We start from the raw sequence: 13,889 nt of genomic DNA on the forward strand, positions 1-13,889 counted from the left end.
AAGTACAACAAACAATAGCTATCGGGGGCGACACACCTATAAAGCGAGTACCAAGAGTCTCTTACTCTTGCAACTGCCACGTTGGCGTGCCAAAATTAAAGCAAACGCTGACGGCGCTTCGAAATGCAAATTTAACGCCTTTTTGCTTACTTCATTTTCCTTCTCTAAGCAATTTCAATTGCTCAATGACTGATGACTGTCTCTGCAGTCGATTGAAACCTTTGATTAGGCAATAAATGCTGACCCAGTTTCTATTGAGATTTGGAATCTGAAAGCTTAAAGCGAACAGTTCACTAACCTTTGATATTACAATGACTTTTGAATTGATGGGCAAATTATCGATGAAAACATATTGGCACATTTATAGACGGATATTTGCAATTAAAGTGAAATATTTACATTTGAGTAGTCTATTTTTTATATCATTCGAACAGATTTATGTAATACCATTTTTGCTTGGTAATAAGTAGCTCAAATAAATAGATCATTTAATGACCTCTGATATTACAATGACTTTTGAATTGATGGTCAAATTATCGACGAAAACATATTGCCATATTTATAGACGAATATTTGCAATTAAAGCGAAAGATTTACTTTTCAATGGTATATGTTTTGTATAGTCGAAATTTCTATGTGGAATACAATTTTTGCATGGTCATAAGTTAACTTTTAGGTTAATGGTATATTATTCAAATAACTTTGGGAACCATTTCTGTTTGGTAATAATTTTAATTTGATAAACTTTCTTAAAATGGGTTAAAGTGAAGTTGAAATGAATGCTTTTCAAACTTTTTTTTTTTATCTAGATTGTTTTTAAAAAATCTATTGAAGCTTAGTATAAATTCCATATTGTTATACCAATGTTAAAATGGTTAAAATTACCTAATAGAAAATCAGAAATATATTTTATTCAATGCCTTTTGTTTTGAAGACTAACATAATCTAATAGATTGCATTATCGATTTCACTTGACACAATTTCCCCCTTGTCTATTTTTTAATCAAATTAAGTTGTCGGTAGTTCGACAAACAAAACTCTAGTCTGTAATTAGCTTGTATACGGATTGGCTAATTAGCTGCCTTAACTATTCAATTAGACTTCTAAGCAGGTAGTAATCTGAGTTGCCCATCTACTTATCAAATTTGCTTCCTCAATTCGACGCTTTCATTTCTTTAACCATATACGACTATGTTGACTTCCGTTTGCGACCGTCTCAGTCCATTAGCAGCTCATTAACTTGGCTTAAATGCATGGCACAGAGACACAAGCGCAGCTGATCAAAGAAACACATTTCAATACACAAGTGGAACACTGACAAATTTGGACAACTCGTCAGGGGAGATCCAAGGGGAGGGAAATACGTCAAGTGTCAAGTTCAAGCTGAAAACCGCTGAAAGCAATTGAAATGCGCAACTATTTCAATTGTTGATTGATTTCGAATTCTAATTGATGGCTGGCTTGCCGCAGCTGCGTCCGAATGGAAAAGGAAAAGCCAAAAACAAACACAAATATAGCAACAGGAACAACAACAACAACAATAGTGAATGGAAAAACACGTAAATGAAATGCAAATAAAATGTGGACGGAACATTTTTTGAGTTTTGTCACCTGAAACCAGAAAACCTTAACTGAACTGAACTGAGTTCGCTGATGGTTGACACCTGTTTCCAGCTTGTTTAGTTTCAATATTTCATTTGCTTGCACAGTCCATTTGTTTATTTACCTTTTTGCAGTTGTTTATTTAAGCAAAACCATCGAATGCCGATTGAGTGTCTGTCATCTGTCGTCTGGCGAATAACGAAATTCACAATCCACAATCGACAATCCACAATTCTCAATTCACGTTTCACGCGCCGTTGCATTTTGGGCACAGGACCTTGAATGACTCTCTGGGAACGGATGTGTTCGATGTGGATGTGGATGTAGATGTGCATTCGCAGACCAAATCTAAATTAATAGAAATATCAACTTCTCGAATATGTATATTCAGCTTGTCAAATATGAATCTCTCCTCTTTTTTCTGTTTTTTTTTTTCTACCTGTCTCTACGTGAGCTGAGCCCCTGCAGCAATGTTTGATTAAAATTTTATGCCTCACACGTTTCATATTCAACTCAACCGCAGAAGAGGCATTTTTTCGTTCTTTATTGTTGTTGTGTGGTTTCTGTTTGCCATTTTATTTATGAGCATCATAAATATATTTCTTCTTTTTAGTATATTTTAAGTACATGCACACACAGAACATCGGTTAGCTCTTATGATTATCTTCTGACAGAGCCCATCAAACACGAAATGAGCTGACTGACAAATGGCACGTGTTCTCGTTCTCCTTTGACTTCTCATTACAAACCGCGAACCCCAAAATTTTTTGCGTACATCAACCTATTATACTATATACCTTGTCTTCGCCTTTTCCAAATATTATTATTATACGCTTTCAGTTGGTAATCGCATAATATCGCATCATTAATCATAAATAGAGATACTCATATTCACATGAATATGAATGAGAATGTAGAGATTTAGTTTTACATTTTTTAATTGCTTCTTGCAAAATCTTACATACCTGGTTGAAGAGTGAAAATAACGCTTTATAATTGCTAAACAGGTTGTCATTAAACTCCAAGATGTTTTAAAGATATAAAGCCGAGTACTAAGGTCAAGTGATGAGATTGTTAAAACTCGCACGCAGAATACTTATAGAGTTCTTCAGAAGACATTAGTAATTCTAACACTTTAAAGTGTTATGAGGAAAATGCTGTTAAGCAGCTTTGAAGTGAAGTTCTCGAGTATGAAAACAACAATGGAAATACTTAAAGTCTTTACAAGAATTTATTTTAGTTGTAGACAATATTATTACTGAATATGCAATAAAGTTAAAGTAAAACTTTTTAATATAACTTGTTGTTTTAGTAATATTAAAGCAATAACTATGTTAAGCCCAGCTGCAAAAACTCAACGTACGTAGAGTGGGAATTTCGCTCGTTTTCAGTTAAATGAAAATTGAATATTCAAATATTGTATTGTATCTTCACATGCAAACCAATTTGAATACATGAAATTTAACATGCAACTGCAAACTAACTAAATAATAGTTAGACATTCGCTTCGTTTTTGTTGCCATGCCTCCCAGCACCAAATGTAAATGGTAACCCAAAAAAATACAATGCTATGATTGTAGTTGTTTTTTTAGATAGCCAAAATAGAGCAACGAAACATATAGAGAGATGCTACTAACATATAATAAACACTGACAATGGCATTTATGAGTAGTTGGAGGCAAATCAAAGCTGCCGCATCTAAATGCATTCGAACAATGCACTCGATGTGAACATGGATTTAGTTTCCTTTGTGTGTGTGTTTGTGTGTGTAATTGTTAATGTATTAGTGCGGCTTAAACAATGCCCAATGCATAAATAACAGCAGAACTGGCGAATCTCAAACAGCATGAGATACAAACAACAAACACAAAAAAAGCTGCTGCTATGTACAATAGCGTATCTAACAGATACACGCGCCATAAACTATGAAAAGCGTATGCTTATTGCAATCATCTCTCCCTTTTCCCCATCCACCCAGTCTCCTCTCTCCCTGACTTCTCTGTGCTGTGCTGCAGATGAGCACAGCCATAAAATATCAATTTCGTGTTACAACAAACGCCAAAAACGAACGTAAACTTATGAGTCTGCTCTCTGTAGCCGGAGGTGCGATGCGAAAAGGGAGAACAAGATAAAAAAATATACACATTCTATATACATTCATACCATATATATCTCTATCGAAATAAATTGTACAATATACAAAAAGTGAAATAAAAATAATTGAAAAATGTATTGCAGTAAAAATGAAGCAAATTGTATTGCAGTCGTATGTGTATACGGAATAGATTGATAGCAGATATATTTTACACAATTTGTATGAAAAATGTGACACATTTAAATTTTCAGACAGTTGGGGCTAGTTCGATATAAATTACAGATTATATTAGACAAAAGCTAACTGAATTAAAGTATAAATATTAAACTAAAGCACGTTCAATAAAATATATGTAGCATAATTGTCACAGAAATATAAATTAAATTAAAGCAAGCTCAAGAGATTTCAGATTCGAATGATAGATGGAAATATAAATTTAATCTTTGTATTCATGCATATGTTGCAATAAAGAGACAACAAAATTCATTAAGCTTTCAATAGTTTTATCGTATGTGAAATACATCTGTTACTAAATGTATATCCTTGACTGTAAGTCATGCATTGTCACGATTTTCATCAGTTTGAGCATTGCACTCGTTACCATATTTCATTTCATTGTCATCTGCTCGCAAATATTTATTTGTTCATTTTATTTTTTAAATTCTCATTCGATTGCAATTAAATGGCATTAAAGCTCACATTTTTATTATGACATGCAAAATTTATCAATAAAATATTACTAGCAATTTTCTCATTCCATATTTTTGTTCTCTCTCATTGCAGGTGAGTTGAATGAAATATTACGCCTTGTAAATGGTTATGGTAAAAGAAGGTAATCGATACTTTATAAATTTTATTTATTTATTTTTTTTTTAGTGAAAATTATGTAAATATTTTAGTGAAAATTTAAAAGCAAACAAAGCATAAAGCGATACTAATTTAATTTGGTTATCAAAAATATATGAAAACAGATGAAAAGCAAATGATGCACCTATTTTACATACATATATATAAAATTTCGCATGTATTTATGCGCATATTTTCAGGGCAGCGATTACAATAGGCAATTAGTGAGCTAAAATGTTTTACGACCTGGCCAAATATTATCATTGGCCTGGCCAACTGGCTGTACTCGCTTTAGCTCCGTTTATAATTAATTTTTGTTTGCTCATATGCAATTCAATACGCTGTATTTGGCTAATTGCTAATGAAGTTTGGCAACGACGCTTCAATAATTTCATGCACTTGATTTGCTATCTCGCTTTCTGTGTTTATTTCTGTCTCTCGCTCTCTCTTTGTCGACGTTTACAGACTTTGATATTAGCATGGCAAATATTTTGATGCAACATGCAATTTTTTTCCTAATCTAAACACAAGCAACACGGGGTTAGTTTATAGTGTGGGGGTTCAAGTGGGCGCTACTTGGGCTGCATAACTTGAGGCGACAACAACGACGACCCAGAAAAACCAATTGTATGCCAATGGCAGTTCAGAGCCTTTATTACACTGCAAAAATAAGTTATGTGCATGCTTAAGCTAATTGCATAATGGTCACGAAATCGTTTGACTGGATTAAAGTGACTGTATGAAGTGAAGCACTTTGGGATAACGTCAGTATATCAGCATATATAGTATAGTCTGTATTAATAGTCAGTATTATGATGTCTACTTTGGATTACTAAGCGCAGCTCTATTAAAAAGTCTATGATACAATATTGGGATTCAAATATTATAACATATATTCTTTGAACTGTTTCCCGTAGAATTTAATATTCTATTTATATTTTTTAAATGTAATTATGATCAAAATTCAATTTTATTATTGAATCATTTTAATAAAGATACTTTTTCTGCAGATTATAGTATTTTATTTATTTTTTCTTAGTTGAAAATCAATTTTAAATTTTATATTTATTATAATATTAGTTCAATTCAATTTAAATTTAAATATTATTCTTTGAATTGTGGATTTTCTATATTAAAATTTGAATAATTTTTTGAGGTTTTAGTCTATTTCTTGAATTTGTAAATAAGGAATAAGGATAATAAGAAAATATACATATGAATTTATTGATAAACTGCTCTCATTTAGAACATAGCTTAGCAATTTCTTCAAGTGCATTTGTGTAGCACGTTTGCTTGCATGTTTTTCGCTTTGCCCTGGCACTTTCCTCAGACGCCATGCCACGCCTATGCAGTAGGAGCAACAGCCACCGAAGGGGCAGCAACGACAACGACAGCAACAGCAACGGCAACAGCGTCAGCAACGACAACAGCGGCACCTTGGCATATCAGCCAAGCTAATCTAACTAAGGTGCTCGCTGGTTGTCGAGAAGAGTAGAGGAAGGGGGAGGCGGATGGCAGACTTACAGCATGCTTAGCGCTGCGTGCAATTTGCTTGCTTACGTTTTCATTCCCCTCCCCTCCCTTCCCCTTCACAGTGTCTAACTCCCTCTTTATCCTAGCTCAAGTTGGAAGCCAGCTTCTTGTATGCACGTACTATATATTTGGTATTTTCTCCATTTTTTGTTGTTGTAGTCGCTTTTGCCAGTAAATAATAATAATACCTACATATTTAAATTGCCCCACTGTGAGTGTATGTGTGTGTTCCCAGCTATTCGCTTTCATTTCCTTGACTTGGCTGCATTTCCTGTGCCATTGATAGCCATCTCCTGTTGCTGGCGTTGCCGTTGCCTGCATTTTTATGAGAACTCTCCACAGTCAGCTTCCCACTTTTCCAAAGGGGGGAAGGGAAACCTTCTTCCTCTTCTGCAGCGTCAACTGTCTCCCTAGAGTCTTATCAATATTTCACTGTATAGCTTTTCATTTGGTTGTATTCGTATTTATATTTATAAGTCCTTCCGTTGCTACAGTTTCCCTAAATAGTAACCAGATCGGGGGGAGCAGGAGGAAACTTCTCTCAACTAAGACTTCATATTGTGCATTAGCTACGAGCCTGTTCAATAAAATTTTATAGCAATCAATTTAATGCGCCGCAGCACACGCACTTTGCCACTCGCTGCCTGCTGTCCGTTGCTTTGGCAACGCTCAACACAAGCAGGTGGCTCGGAATGGGGCGGGGAACGGGGAAGGGATCGAGATGGGGGCACAGTGGGAAGCCTTAGCAATGTTCAATGCGTGTGTGTTGCACAAAAGTTGCCACAATTACGAGCTCGCTGAAATCTTACTAAATATTTCAACACGCCGTTTTATATAAGGCAAAAAACAGAAGAGCAAAGTTGAAGGGAAAAAGGCAGACAGAGAAGCTGTAGAAACGCCAGACAATTTTTATATTGATATGTTTTGCCTTTTACAGAGCATTTGCACACACATATCATAAATGATTTGTGGACAATCTTATATTAAAATATAGGCTCTATATTTGAATTTATGTTTGAAGTCACACACACACATAAAGTAAAATTGGCGAATCAGTTTTGCTAATGGATAGAAATCCAGTCAATCATTAAATTATTATTAAAAGACATATTATAAACTCTTTATTATAAACTATATTGTGGATTTATTTTAGACATTTGAATACTTTATTAAATAATGCTGCATAATTATTCCTACTCAACTTACTAATTGCGTTTAAACAATTAAACTTTCAGAGTCGTATTTAATTTATTATTACGAGTTGAAATTTATCAATTTGTAAATTGTTTTTGTTCCTAGGAATAGGTATTAATAATGCAAAATTGTTGAATGTATGAAGAATAGCTTATTTACTTAAACAAAGTTTAAATGTACGCACCAAGTTTTATTTTGCTATTTGTTTTTGTTATTTTGCTTATTTTTGTTAAACAAGTTGGAATTGAAACTTTAAATGTTTCTTTTAAATGATCAAGGTAGTTTCAAGTCGAGTTCCCCCATTTTATTGACTCTGCAGTCATACATTATTTATAAACACTTTTAAAGTCCTTTCAACACTAAAACTGACTCCACTTTTTTAATTCATTTTGCAGTTGAACTGCAGTTCCCACGTGCCACACGCTGTTAACACATGCAACACATGCACACGAAGAAACAAATACATAGACGTATACACATATGTCTAGTAAATTTCAATTACATTTCCTCAGTTCAATCAAATCGTCATCGGAAATCGTCTTGGCCCAGCAGAAACTTTATTCTCGCTTTGCCAAAATTGACGAGCATCGCGCGTGTTGCACTTGCAACCATTCGTAAATTGAATTTACTGACCAACTGTGCAGCACTCACCATTCCATTTGCCACATCGTGTGGCACAACTAATGATTGCCTTCGAGCTGCAAACGGACTTTGGCAATCGCATTTTCAATTTCTTATCGTCGTGACTCGACGACAATTGTCTAGCGTTTGACTGAGTTGCTGCTGCTCCTGCTGCTCCTGTTTGCCACGAAGGACACTTGAAATTATTGAAATTGTTTTGCCATTTCGCAGTAGCCCCGAACCACCTCCTCCTCTTTTCTTCGCTCTCCCCTCGCAACACTGTCTGCAAAGTCCTTTGTGACCCGTTTGCTGCACTCGTCTGTGATTATCGCACTGGAATTTTCTCATTTTGAGTGATTCGAAGTATTTGTGGATTTTGGTTATTGATTTTCAAATGGCACGTCAAGTGCCAATAGCGTTGCCTCTCCTTCCCCCTACCTCGCCCCCTTCCTCCACCATTCATTCCCGAGTTACTCCAAATCGAATACAGCAGACTGCAAGTCGACGTTCCTCTTTGTGCGTATGAATGTGTGGTTTTTGAGCTTTTAATTAGTTGCTAATTTGATGGAGAATGCAACACAAGAGTGACTTTAATTGCAAGCACTTTGACAGCTGCCTCAGAGTGCGAAATAAAGTAAAGGTTACCCATGGTTACTCTGAAGTAGAGCGAGAAAAGAACATTAAGACGTATGTAAATGGTAAATTAAACCAAAAAAATGTGGTTAGTCCTCAGGATCTTTTTGAGTTGCTGTGGAAAACCCTAGGATAGCGGTTAAAGGATGTGCGAGAAAGATAAAATTGTTGAGAAAAATCATAATATAGATTTGACATAAAGGTTACCATCGGTAACTGACGAAGAGTGAGGGAGGAAAGTAATCAATGCTGAGACATCTGAAATGAAAGGTTAACAAAATTCATCTAGATTATGAAATTCAACTTGAAATTGATATATCAAGATCTTTTTCCAAATGAGTGGAGCACTAAGAGATATGTATCGCCTGCTGCTGTTCTTAAATATTTTTTAACAAGAAGGAATTCTAACGATATAGCAAACAAATAAATGCAAAAATTCTTGTTTTAGTCTAAGATCGAATAATAAAAAGTAATAAAATATGCAAATTACGTTGACGTGTGAGGTAAGAATTTATTGTCTTGTTATCTAAATTCTGTCAGCTTAAAATTGTTGCAAACATTAAATTTGTTGAACCTTTTCACATGCATAAAATGACTTAATTTGTTGACCACACACCTGAGAGAACGAGAGACAGGCGGAATATGGAATTTGTCACTGATTAAAGGAGTAAACTTTTATGTTGCAAAAAATATATTTAATTTCCATAATTAAAAAGAGGCTTGGCCCAGACAGACAGAGCGAAACAGGAGAGACAGCGACGCCTACGTTGATTTATGGGATGCGCTTTAAAGTGCATATAAATCAAATGAAATGAAATATATATATAAGGTATATATGGTATGCTTATGTATTTACACACACATAAGTATTTATATAAATAAGCTGTCATGTGTGTATGTGTGTGTGTGTGTGTGCGATAGAGTGTTGAGATCGGGTCCCGGTCAACTCTTTAGCACCATTAACAAAAGGCTTTGCCCCGTGCCTGATGTTGTCCTTGGCTGCCTTCTTTGTTTGACCGCACTTAATCCTCCGGCAAGGAGGAAAATGCACAAAAGCCGAAGAGTCTAGTGAAGCTGCTGAATGTGGCATGATGGTGGTAAGGGAAGTTGCAAGTGGCAAGCGAAGCGCATTGCATTTTGCGATAAATTCGCAGCGCATTAAATGGAATCGGAAAGCATGAATGGGGCATTGGGGAGGCGGCATGAAGCGTTCGAGGGGCGTGGCATGGCACCATGACTGACCACCAACAATGCGCTCAGCATTCGGAAATTCAGTGCGCTCACACACACATACATAAAGATAGAAAATCGAATCGAATCTTTTGCTCGCTCCAAGAATGTCAATAAAAGGAAGCGACGCGAACAGCGCTGCTCGCTGCCAGTGTCGACGCCGACGCCGACTGCGCTGCTCAACAGCTCAGTGATTCGCTGAAATGATGTTGTGTGTCCTGACAATAAACGCCACTTGCTGTTTGTTGTCTTCATTTCGCCCAAGAACAGTATGGGAATGACCATAACGTAACTGTCCAGCTACAGTGGTTCAAAACGATTTTATATACTTTTGAATATTGAAAAGTAGAAGAAATCTTAAGCCCTATTTATAAAGTTGCTGGAAAAAATTTAAGGAAAACTGTCTGTAATAATTATTTCATCTTATTTCTCTCATCATTGATATACATTTTCATTAATTTTCAAAAATTTACCTTTGAAAAATCTATACTCTTACAGATTATAAAGATAATTAAATTAAAATAAAATTCATATTTACAAGAATGAGGCACTATACATTATGAGTATAATTATTAAAGCAGCTAAAATAAATCAAACAACAAAAATAATTCCGAGAAATTTTATTAAGATTTCATGACAAAATTATTAAAATATGATTTGTAACAAAAAGCTAGCCAACTATTCTAATTAGCAAATTTTAATATGAATTATAAATTTGTTAAAAAAAATTATTGACTAAACTGAAATAATTGTTAATTAATGGATTTTCAATAAGATTTCATCAATTTATTTCTAATGTTCGACTTCTTAAGAGAATTCATTTTTATTATTGCTTCCAATGCGAATTCTGCTAAGTTTTTACTGCATTCGTGCCACTGTGCTAACTAGTTTCATATTGATAAGAAACCAGTTTCGATGACAATTGACAACTTTAATGTGAACGACATTATTTGCATTTATTTGCAGTATATATTTATTTGTGGCACTGTGTGGGGTAAAGAGTGAAGGCAAGTGGGGGAAGAGGATGGTGATGTGGCAAGTGGGGCAAGACAACACTTGTGCTTGCATCAGAAGAATATTTAACAGATACTTTTGCATCTTTTCGACTGTGTGGTATCGTTTTACCATTTTACGATTTGTGGTTGACTCTTCGCTTTTGAGGCTTGAGGCTTGCAGCTTGGGGGGCAAGCAACAGCAGCTGCTGCAATTGGAGGAGTTGCCACAAGTGCTGGGCAAATGCATGTGGCGAGTATCTTTAGCATATGTGGCAACTTGCGAGACATCAGCCAACAATTGTTGCCTGCTCCATGACTCTTTTCTTGTTGCGCATTACGTAAGCGAGCGCAGCAAGGCCTTGCCTGCATGCCACTTGCTCCACGATTGAATGGGCTGCAACTGTGCCACACACGATTGTGCGCCTGCTCATTGAATGATTGCAGCGTCTGCTACTGTTGCAGAGTGTGTATGTGTGTGTGTGTGGGGAAATAAAGTGCAGCGCTCTGTTTGATACTTGCAGCTGTCAACGCGGCACTGATTGATCGATTGCATATGTGTGGCACTCGCTATAGGAGTGTGTGAGAGTGTGGTTTGTGGGTGTAGAAGGGGAGAAGCAATGATAAACTGGGCCATAACAATGTGTGGCAAGCTGCATAGTTCATTTAAGGGGAACACTATCATCATTAATCAGGTGTTCGACAAGGCAAAAGCGTAATCAACTAGAAATCAAGTGAATCAACAGAAACATGTCAATATACGATTAAGTAATGAAATTGTTACATCATTACAGTATGTTGAAATATGAAAAGAAAGTGGTTTAATCAATGTTGTACAATATATTATATATTAACATTACATAAATACTAGATACATCGATACATATGTACATATATACTAAGCAAATATTCTTTAATAAATTTGTATTTTTAATTGGGGATTTAGTTGATAAGCTAATAATTACTCATAATAATAAGTAAGAAACCCAATTTGGCATTTATACAAACCAATTTTAAAATTATTATTAATTATTTACAAAAAATTTAATTTTTTTTTCTTTTGAAATGCAAATATTCTTAAAATTTTGAATAACCTTTACTTTATCAATTTCCACTTTAGGTTTATTTCATCAATCGATTATATATATTTGTTGTATCCTTTTATCCATTCAGAATTTAGAAAAAAGAACATTCTTAGAAGCGTTATCAATACTAATTTTATATGTTGGTTTTTTGCTACCAATTCAAGATTATTAATTAAATAGTAAATTAAATTTCTTTTAACTTCTTCATTTAAAGACAGTTTTCTTTAATTTTATTTCTGATTTACTAGTAATTTTTATTATGCTGTGATATCAGTTTCTCTCCTTTTACCTTGCTACCAAATTCAATGAGTATTCTTTCTAATTTCTCATCAATATTAATTGACATTTTGTAGCTTAACTTTTACTCTGATTGATGAGTGACTTAATAGTAGTTGCTTTTTTTGAAGCAGCTAGAAAGGCTTGTGGCATTTGGATTTATCAGAGCGGCAGAGAGTAATCCTACTATTGAATGCCAGCAGTGCAACTTGTTGCAGCCACAAAATGTTAAATTGTTAACTCAGGCAGGCAGCACAATCGTTATTTACTTGCAATCCGTTTTTGACCTCATTCGCAGCATTGTAGAAACTTCGCTGCTGATGCTGCTGCTGCCACACAAAATTAATTTAAATTTATTGCCTCAATTTATAATGGCAAATGCCAAAAATAAATGTTGACAGCAGACGGCAAGCTGGCAAACGACGTAGTTCAATGTATCTTTGAGATACTTTTCAAAGCACATCTTACTCTTTCGCTCTTTCCAAACCCCATTCCATTGAACTTGAACTTGTCGATTTTTTGGTCAATTGTTTGCCAAAGTCATTGAGCACAAAAGTTTCTTTTGTAATGGCAAACAGAATTCCTGGGCCAACTTCTATTGGAGTTTGTCTTTCCTCTTTTTTTTCAATTTCTATTTCATATAAGTTTACCGTTAGTTTTAAAGTTGCGCCCCCAACTTGTTAGAGATTCGGATTCGGACTCTCGACTCGGAATCGGACTCGGACCCGGCAAATTGAGTGCACACAACTCAGACAGACGTTTGTCATTTGTCTGCTGTCATGTCAGTTGTCAGTTTGATTTTTTGACTTCTCTTTACTTTTGTGTGTGTGTGAGTGTTTTTGTATTTTTTAAATTGTAACAACTGCTATGACGACGTCCACAATGTCGAGAAAAATATCTATATATATATAGTTGTGCATGTGTATATATAATAAAATGCCATGCGACAAACAAAAGACAAATTGTGCGCTGCCGAAGAGCGTGTTGACAATTTTTTATAGATTTATATTTGCCCTCGGATGGCAATGTAAGGCATATGGACTTTGGGATCAGCAAGGGAACATAAAATACAATATAAATATATCAAAATTCATTATTATTATTATTTTATTGAATATAATGAGATGAGCCAAAGCGACTTAGGCTAATGTAATTGTTATAATTCTCTTTATTTCTATAAGTTTTTTGTTAGTTTTTTGTAATAGAGGGAGAGGAGAGTTAAGAGAAGAATATAATAATAATATAAAAAAATATAAAAAATAATATGCTTGAGCTTGCAATATATTATATAATTTACCAAAAAATTAAGTATCATTTTATATATTTTAAATTCTAAAAAGGTTTATTTTGAGTATTTGTTGATTTTAAATTAGCTTCACCTGAAATTTTTGCAAGGTTTATCATGATTCTTTACGAAAATAATATAGTATGCTTAAGTTGGAATATATAATTTAAGAATTAGTTGAGTAAAATAATAAAATTTTAACATTTAGAATGTTTCACATATTACAATATTTTGAAAGGTTAATTTTAATGATATTCTATTGGTCATTAATGCTTCTAAAGTTGTTGAATAACCGTTAGTTTAAAAGGCAGCCCATATATCATTAGCTTATTTGTTGTTTCCCTTATCAAAACTCTTTGCTTACTCGAAAGAGCATTTAAAGTGTAATATTCTGCCGTTTTCTCAGCATTTTTTGTTTGACTCACGAGCTGTGCTACATTTTTACAGCAGTTTGACGTCTGAGCACTTTATCTTAATGTCAATTTTTTTGTGTTGAT

At 34.5% G+C, this 13,889-nt stretch overlaps 1 protein-coding gene across 7 annotated transcripts in view; it reads left to right on the forward strand.

Moving 5' to 3' along the window:
• Window positions 1-13,889, forward strand: part of LOC117563385 (protein sickie) — a 208,510-nt gene that overhangs the window by 99,980 nt on the left and 94,641 nt on the right. The window lies entirely within an intron of this gene.

Source organism: Drosophila albomicans, chromosome 2L (genome assembly GCF_009650485.2).
Source record: "Drosophila albomicans strain 15112-1751.03 chromosome 2L, ASM965048v2, whole genome shotgun sequence".
In the NCBI taxonomy this organism is placed as follows: Eukaryota; Metazoa; Arthropoda; class Insecta; order Diptera; family Drosophilidae; genus Drosophila; species Drosophila albomicans.